This window comes from Arachis hypogaea, chromosome 1 (genome assembly GCF_003086295.3).
Source record: "Arachis hypogaea cultivar Tifrunner chromosome 1, arahy.Tifrunner.gnm2.J5K5, whole genome shotgun sequence".
NCBI lineage: Eukaryota > Viridiplantae > Streptophyta > Magnoliopsida > Fabales > Fabaceae > Arachis > Arachis hypogaea.
In genome coordinates, this window is record NC_092036.1 from 25,736,060 (window position 1) to 25,744,626 (window position 8,567).

The window sequence follows — 8,567 nt, forward strand, 5'->3', positions numbered from 1 at the left end:
TAGTGGTAACAGTGGTCAATCTGACAACTTTTCGTTTTAATTAATGGATTGTTTTATAGCTAATTTTATGGTATCTTTTGTTGGTATTTAATTTTTGTTTGAATTATTTTTTATAATAATTTTAAAATATTTAATATTTTTTAACTTTTATACTTTTAAATTTATAATTAATTATTTAATCTATTTTAACAATTAGATAATATTTTTTAGACACCATAACAATCACCTTGTTTTATATATAAATAAAGGATAAATTAAAATTTTAAATTATTTATTTAAATCAAATGAATTTTTATTAAAGGTTTAATTACTCTAAATTGTAAAATTACTTGTATACCCTTAGGGATCCAATTGAAAATAAAAAAAAGTATGGGGACTTAATTGAAAATTTGATTAAACAATAAATATTCATTAAAAGATATTTCTATAATCCTATTCAATAATTCTATAACATGTTCCTATAATCCATTTTATTTTGTCACTATCATTCTTTTGCTTATTTTATACAAATTGTACCAAAGATACCTTCTCTTTTTTTTAACTTTTAAAAATACCTTATCTTAAGAACATATAGAAAAAAAAGGAATGAATAAAATGAAACACAAATAATAGTAATAAGTATATATAAAATTTAGTTCTCATCATTCAAGTATTCATTATGATCATGTAACATTTTACGTTTGTGTGGATTCATTGAATATAGTTTGTGTCTTTATCATATCATGGTACACCATAGAAAACCATAAGGCTATGTGTTCTTGTGTGAATAACCTTGATGTAACCTCAGCTATGAGAGTCAACGCCGAACTATTGCCTTTAGTGCCAAGCTGTAGGCTAGGAGGATCCGAGCTCTTTGTCTAGGAAAATGTCACGTTGTGGAGAATATGAACAAACAAAAAGGGGAGTGTACCTGCAAAGGCACTTCAATGCTTAAGTTACTATCGTGAATTCAATATATCCTTTCAGGATAAAATACCATACCTTTATAGGTGAGGTGAAATAGGTCAATTACGTTTCTATTGATCATCTGAATTGAAGAGCCACTCGGGCACTAGGTCCAATGTGAGTTGGATCACTTAGCCATGCTTCATTAGGTTTTAATAAGTGATAATGCCTGGTCGGACGTTTTTATTCCAGGATATAATCCGTTGATTCTAACTGTAACGTATAACACAGAGTGCCGAGTTATAACGTAAAGTGCCGAGTTATGACATCGGATTTGTAATGGCCGTATCATAGCCTCCCCCCAAGCTTAGCCCGAGAATGTGTTTTAATGAAGCAGGTTGAGCTTTTAATGAAACATAAGTTGGCCATTGAGTTCATAACTCGGCTATTTGGATTAGCCTTGGAGCCCCCCATTCAAGATGCTTTATTAAAATAATATGAAATAATTACTATAAAAAGAATTGATTTTAAATGAAGAGAGAGATAAGTAATGATGGTAATAAATAGTTTGTCATTTCCAATGCCTTCTGAACCATTGATTTGATTGATTAGTGGGTGAGGTGGAACTTAACCGGCGGTGGTAACCTTTGGGTAACTGCATTGGAATGCAAATAGTTATGCTTCCAAATTATTGTTTCATTTGGGATAAAAGTTTGCTGTGCAAGTTGCTGAGAAAGAAATGAGTAAACAAGGTACAAGGTACGTACTAGTATTTATTTTTTTTTGTATTATGCTTTTATAGCTTTTGAATTTTGTGTGTTTAGTATGGGTTTTGAGAGGGAGAAAGAGAAGAGGGAGACGGTGGACTAGTCATACGATTGGGTGAGTAAGGATGTTAAAATGTGTACATCACTGTTCATGGATGTAGAGGCTATGAAGGAAATAGATTTGAGGAAGATAGTGAAGCTAGGTTCATGGATTCATGTGAAACTATTACTGAGTGCCAACGATGACCGTGTGTATCATAGAGCAAAGAATTTTGAATTTTTCTTCATGTATAACTTTATCATAGAGGAACTGAGAGTGAAACTTTCATTCTCAGAGTTTCAATGTCAGGTGTTGAGGCAACTAAACTGTGCGCCTTCCCAACTCCACCCTAATGGGTGGGCATTTTTGTGTAGTTTTGAGATTCTAATGGAGTTTCTAGAAGAGACTCCCTCTATTGAGTTGTTCTTCTCCTTATTTCAGGCCAAAGGTGTTTGAAAAGGGGGTTGGGTGAACTTGAATAGTTCGCTGAAGTTTTTTATCTTTAAGTTATACAAGTCGTCGTTTAAAGACTTCAAAGAGATATATATGAAGGTCTCTAATGATGAAAGTGATTTTCCATTCTATATGGATGAACATTTGGGGGAAACATTTTCTCTTTGGTGGTGTTCGGAGCCTCACAATATTCTGGGGCCACAAACTATTAGTGCAAGAGATGAATGTATTATTGAGTATTTGGTGGAAGTTGTTGATTGGAAAAAATTGATTTCTGTGTTTGATTTGCTTCAATGGGAGGAGAATAAAGAAACTGTTGTGGATATTTGGGTGAGACTCTAAAATGTAACTCTGTATGCTTTGAGACGATATGTTACTAACTGTTGTGTTTTTTTTAGGAGGAAAATATTCTGGGGTATCTGCTGCTACCCTAAGCGCTCGGGTTAAGAGCCAAAATTTGGAAAAGGAGGGTTCGACCTCGAAAGCCGAAAAAACTGTTGGTGCTGGCAAGGTTAACCAGCCTAAGCCGAGGAGGAAGAAAATTATTTTGAAGAAGAGGAAGACTGATGTGGTGGACCTTTCTGAAGGTTCTGAGGAAGATAGGGATGAGATCCCGATTGAAGAAATACAAAGTTTTTATGAGAACCAAAAGAAGTTGCATAACGTTGCCAATCAAAGTGATGGCTCGTAACTGTGGGGGAAGGATTTTCCTTATATGGTCATTGCCGACGAGGTTTGCCAGACGTCGGCAGATGTGACTCTGGCAGACAAGATTAGGGACGTCGCCATTAATCAGTATATGCAGGTAATGTATGTTATTGTTGATTGTGATTTGCATACCAATATATGTATAAATAGTCCTTTTTGGTATCTATTTGGTCTGTTAAGGTGATTGGTCTTTGACTAGCGAGCTAAGGGCGTAGCCAAGAAAGGAAATATAAAAAATTTTCCGAGCAAAAGCAAGACCCGATTTTGAAAGAAGAATTGGCTTTAAAAAATAGGAAAGTAGCCAAATTGGAGAGTACGTTATCAAAAACTGAGAAGGAGTTGAAGCTGATGAAGGAAAATTATTCAAAAGAAGTGGAGGATTTGAAGAAAAAGGAAGCCGACCTTTCTACCATGAGTGCTCAGGTAATTGAGGTGACAACGAAGTTGAAAGAGATGGAGAAACAGAAGGAAGCAGAAATCCTTGATTCGTTTGTGGAAGGGTTTGAGCGAGTGTCTCAACAGGCCAAGTTTCTTGCTCCAGAGGTTGGTTTTTCTCAGATAGATCCAGGGAAGATCATCCAAGATGGAGCTTGATGACTGCGCATCATGTTATGTTTTTCTATGGTTTTTCATATAAAAAATTAGTTTATAATGCCCAATTATTGAGTATTTATTGTGCTTAAGTTGAATATTGCTTTGATTACTTGAGTTAATGAATTTTATAGAAAATGGTGGAAAAAGAAGCAATAAAAGTACTAATAGAGGAAGCACACTCCCAAGGTGGCAAAATAGTTGGAAACAAACTCAAGGAGAAGCAAAGAGAATTTGCAACCCTGACCTCTTCATACTCAAATAAAAATAACTCAAGCTATAAAGCTCCAAATGAGGTGATCTCAGTGCCATTGAAAAGCAGACTTCTAGAGCTTTCCAACCATATATAACACTCTATAGTGTACATTGGATTTGAGGGTACAAATTTCTATTCGTTTAGCTTCACAATTTCAGCGTAAAACAAATCCCTGCACTTCACCAGACTGACCTCTTCACCTTCAAATGATCATAACTTGGGGACGAAAAGTCCAAATGACATGCTTTCAGCAGCGTTAGAAAGCTGAGATCTAGGGCTTTCTAATGATATTTAATAGTTTATAGTGGGCATTCATCTTGAGGATACAGCAGACCAATATTTCAACGTGCAAGGTTTCCCAAACCTTCACAAGCCCAAAATGCCACTTTAATGACACTTCACATTGGGCCACTTCCAAATACTCCAATCCCTTCATTTATTCTTCAAAGTTTCAAGCTTCTATAAAGGGAATTAAAAGTTCACAAGCCCAAGTCAAGCCACAATTAACAATCAATCAAGGCCACAAGAATCATCTAGAAGTAATTAGGAAATTTGCATTTGATTCTAATTTCATTTGAATTTGTAATTTAGGTAGCTTATAAATAGGACCTTAGCTTCATCATTTTAGACACACCATGGAGGGATGGAGGTGACTCCACTCCCCTCTCACTCTCATTCTCTTCTCTTCTTCCATTTCTTTCATATACACTTTTGTAAATATTTAGTTATGAGTTTCTAATTTCCAACATTGGGAAAGAGAGCTCTATTGCTATTTGATGAATTAATTTGTTTTTATTCTTCTTCTTCTCTTCATCTCTCTTTGATTTACCTGAAGGATTTTCGTTCTTCATGCTTAGTATTCAATTATCTTGGAAAAGAGATTGAATGCAATTGGGTTTCATAGGAACCTTGGAAGAGGAAACATAAAACTATGCTTGAAAATCCTTCTCACACTTGAGTAGATTTGGGTATGGATGTGATATTGTGACATTTAATCTATCCATTATTTGGGTCTAGAAAAGTGTGTGATATAATTAGGGACCATTCTTCATCTCTTCTCATGAGCAATTAGACCAAGAAATTGGCTATTGATCAAGATTTGAGAGATTGAATTACCAAGGAATTGGGATTCAATCAATCATGATTGCCAAGAGGTCAATGAGTTGCATGATTGAAGAGGAGATGAAAACTATTGAACTTAAGAATGTAATATCTCTTGATCCCAATGTTAATTTCATTCTTAATTCTTGTTATTTACTTTTTGTCTTTAATTCTTGTCATTTACTGATGACTTGCATTATTTACCTCTTTTTCTTATCTAAAAAAACCATAAAAAGAGCATAATCTCATTGAATCAATGCAATTTCATGAACCAAAAGATATATATTATGGTACATTGCTTTGAAATGGGTTTGTACTGAATTTTAGGTGAAAAGAGCAACAAAAGGGGAAGAAAATAACAAATAAAGTTGGGCGTGTGAAGCTGGGCGTGCCACTTGAAGCTCTGGGCGTGGCACGCCCTCTTTGAGACTCGGTGTGTGAAAGGGAAGAATAGGAGAAAAAGGACAACAACAATGAAGATGAACTACAAGGTGGTAAAGTTCCTTTTTCCTCTTACTTATTTCCAGTATTTTAAATTACATGATTGTCTTCTATTTCCTTGTATACATGTGTGTTGTGAATAAGCATAGCTTGATTGCTGAATTATAACATGTGCTATGACATTATGACTACCATCTTAAATTTTGTGAGTTCAAAGTAATTAAGAATCATGATCATAAACAAACAAGGTAATTAAAGAAGAAGTTAGCATGAGCTTATAAGTATTGAGAAGCTAGCACGACTATTGTTGCACAATTACATTTGAATTTGTTTAATTGAAGTTTTCATCTAGGACAGTTTATGAAATTTTTGAAATCATGAAAACCTTGAAGATGCAAAATACAAATGAGGCAAGAAAAAGAAAAGGGAAAGAATGAGAAAGCTGAAGGCTCTGAGTACTAATGACAATTCATTTGTTAAGTACTTATGATGTTTATATATCAAGCAAAAAGTTTGAAAACAAAAAATTTAGAGTCAAGGCTAGGCTCAAGTGCAAAGCACTCCTTCAAAGCTCAAGGTTCTGAGCATCAATGATTAGAGAGTAAATAAAAGAAATAAATGAGCTTAAAGAGCCCTCTAATTAAATGCTTGTGGTGCTTATGTATCAAGTGGTAATACTTGAAAACAAAGTATTTAAAGTCGTAGCTTTCAACACATGGTGCAAAGCACCCAAGAAGCTAAGCTAAGAAAAGAATGAAAAGTTTGTTTCAAGGAAAGAACGTAAAGAAAAAAATTTCATAAAATGAGCTAGATAGAAGCATCAATCATTTGAATTTCTTTTGTGATTGTAGCATGCATAAGAAACTAGCCAACCATGAACATAAATATTGCTATTCTTCTCACCTTGTTTTGCCAAAATCTATTGCATGATTCTTTGTTTGCTTAGGACAAGCAAAGTTTAAGTTTGGTGTTGTGATGACTTGCATCATTTACCCCTTTTTCTTATCTAAAAGGACCATAAAAAGAGCATAATCTCATTGAATCAATGCAATTTCATGAATCAAATGATATATATTATGGTACATTGCTTTGAAATGGGTTTGTGCTGAATTTTAAGTGAAAAGAGCAACAAAAGGGGAAAGAAATAACAAATAAAGCTGGGCGTGCCACCTGAAGCTCTAGGCGTGGCACGCCAAGCTTTTGAACCAACTCTCAACAATGGGCGTGCCACTTGGATCTCTGGGCGTGGCACACCAAGTTTGTGAAGCCAAGTCTCAAAGAGGGTGTGCCACTTGGTGCTATGGGTGTGGCATGCCAGGCTTAACTTACAGAGGAGTAATTTTGAGCCCCACTATCGGCGTGGCACGCCAAGCATTAGGCGTGGCACGCCGGGGCATATGCTAGCCTGGCCTTCTCTTATTCAAATGAATATATCTTGATTTACACAACTCCAAATGGAATTATTTTAGTGCCATTAGAAAGTAGACATCTAGGGCTTTCCAACCATATATAACACTTTATAATGGACACTGGAATTGAGGAAGATATTGACCCCGAAAATACAAGAAGAAAAACACGTCACTGCAGAGTTACCAGCCTGACCTCTTCATTTTCAAAGGAACATAACTTGCATTCTAGAGGTATGAATGATCCGATTTTGGTGCTGTTGGAAAGCTGACATCAAGAGCTTTCCAACAATATATAACACTCTAGGGTGAACACTAAAACTGAAGGAGAAAAAGGCCATGATTTCAGCATTGCAAAACCTGGGCGTGCCACTTGATATCGAAGGCGTGGCACGCCAGCTCTATTTTCATAATGGGAGTGGCACGCCAGGTTCTGGGCATAGCACACCAGTTCTAATGGCCAGAGAGGAATATTTTGTGCATCATTGAAGGCGTGGCATGCCAACGAGTGGGCGTGGCACGCCAGTTTCATAACATATGGGCGTGGCACGCCAAGGAGTGGGCGTGGCACGCTGGGGTACTTGACAGACTGACCTCTTCACCTTCAACTAAGTATACCTTGAGCTACAGAGGTTCAAATAAGTTGATTTTAAAGGTGTTAGAAAGATAACATTCAGGGATTTCCAGCAACATATAATACTTCATAGTGGACATTCAATTTGAGACCCAAAGAACTCCATAATTTCATCGTGTCAAATGGGTTACAATCCAAAGAGCAAAATCGAGTGGGAGTGGCACTTGGAACCACACGCCAACTTCTTCCTGCAACTCCCAACCTTCAATCAAGCCCACTCCAACTCTCATTCAAGCCATAATTATCAACCAATCAAGGCCACAAGAAGCATCTAGAATAGTTTATTTTTATTTTATTGTAATTTGCTTTTAACTTCATTTAAGTTTGTAATTTAGGAAGAGCCTATATAAAGGCCTTAGTTTTAAAGAATAGAGAAAATACGGGGACTCTTGGCTGAATTCTACTAGAGAGGGGTCTTCGGACTCCCTCTTCTCACCCACACTTCTTTTCTCTTCCATTTTCTTACTTGTAAATATTTTAGTTATGAATCACTAACTCTTTCCATTGGGAAAGAGAGCTCTATTGTTTTTCAATGGATTAGATTATTTTATTCTTCTTCTTCTCTTCATTTCTCTTTGATTTACTAGAAGGAATTTCGTTCTTCATGCTAGTGTTTAATCATGTTGGGAAAGAGGTTGAATGCAAAATGGGTTTCATCGGAACCTTGAAAAAGGAATCATAAAACCATGCTTGAAATTCCTTCTCACACTTGAGTAGAATCTAGGTTTTGGGATTGGATATGGTGACATATAATTCACCCACTATTTAGACCTATGATGATGTGTGGTACAATCAGGGACCATTCTTCATCTCTTCTCATGAGCAATTAGATCAAAGAATTGGCAATTGTTCAAGGTTAGAGAGATTGAATTACCAAGGGATTGGGATTCAATCACTCATGATTTCCAAGAGGTCAATGATTGCATGATTGAAGAGGAGATGAAAACAATTGATCCTAAGAATGCAATATCTCTTGATCCCAATGCTTATTTTATCTTTCTTTCTTTTATTTACTTTATAGTCATTTACTTTTCTGCACTTTACATTTCCAGCACTTTACTTTCTTATACTTTACTTTCCTTGCCATTTACTTTCTTGCACTTTATTGCTTTCCTTTACTTTCATATTTTTTGTTGCTTATCATCCAATTATGCTTGTCTAACTAGGCTAATTAATCAACTATTGCTTGCTTAATCCAATTAATCTCTGTGGATACGATCCCACTCCATTATGGGTTATTACTTGACGATAATTTGGTACGCTTGCCAAAGAACGGATTCACTAT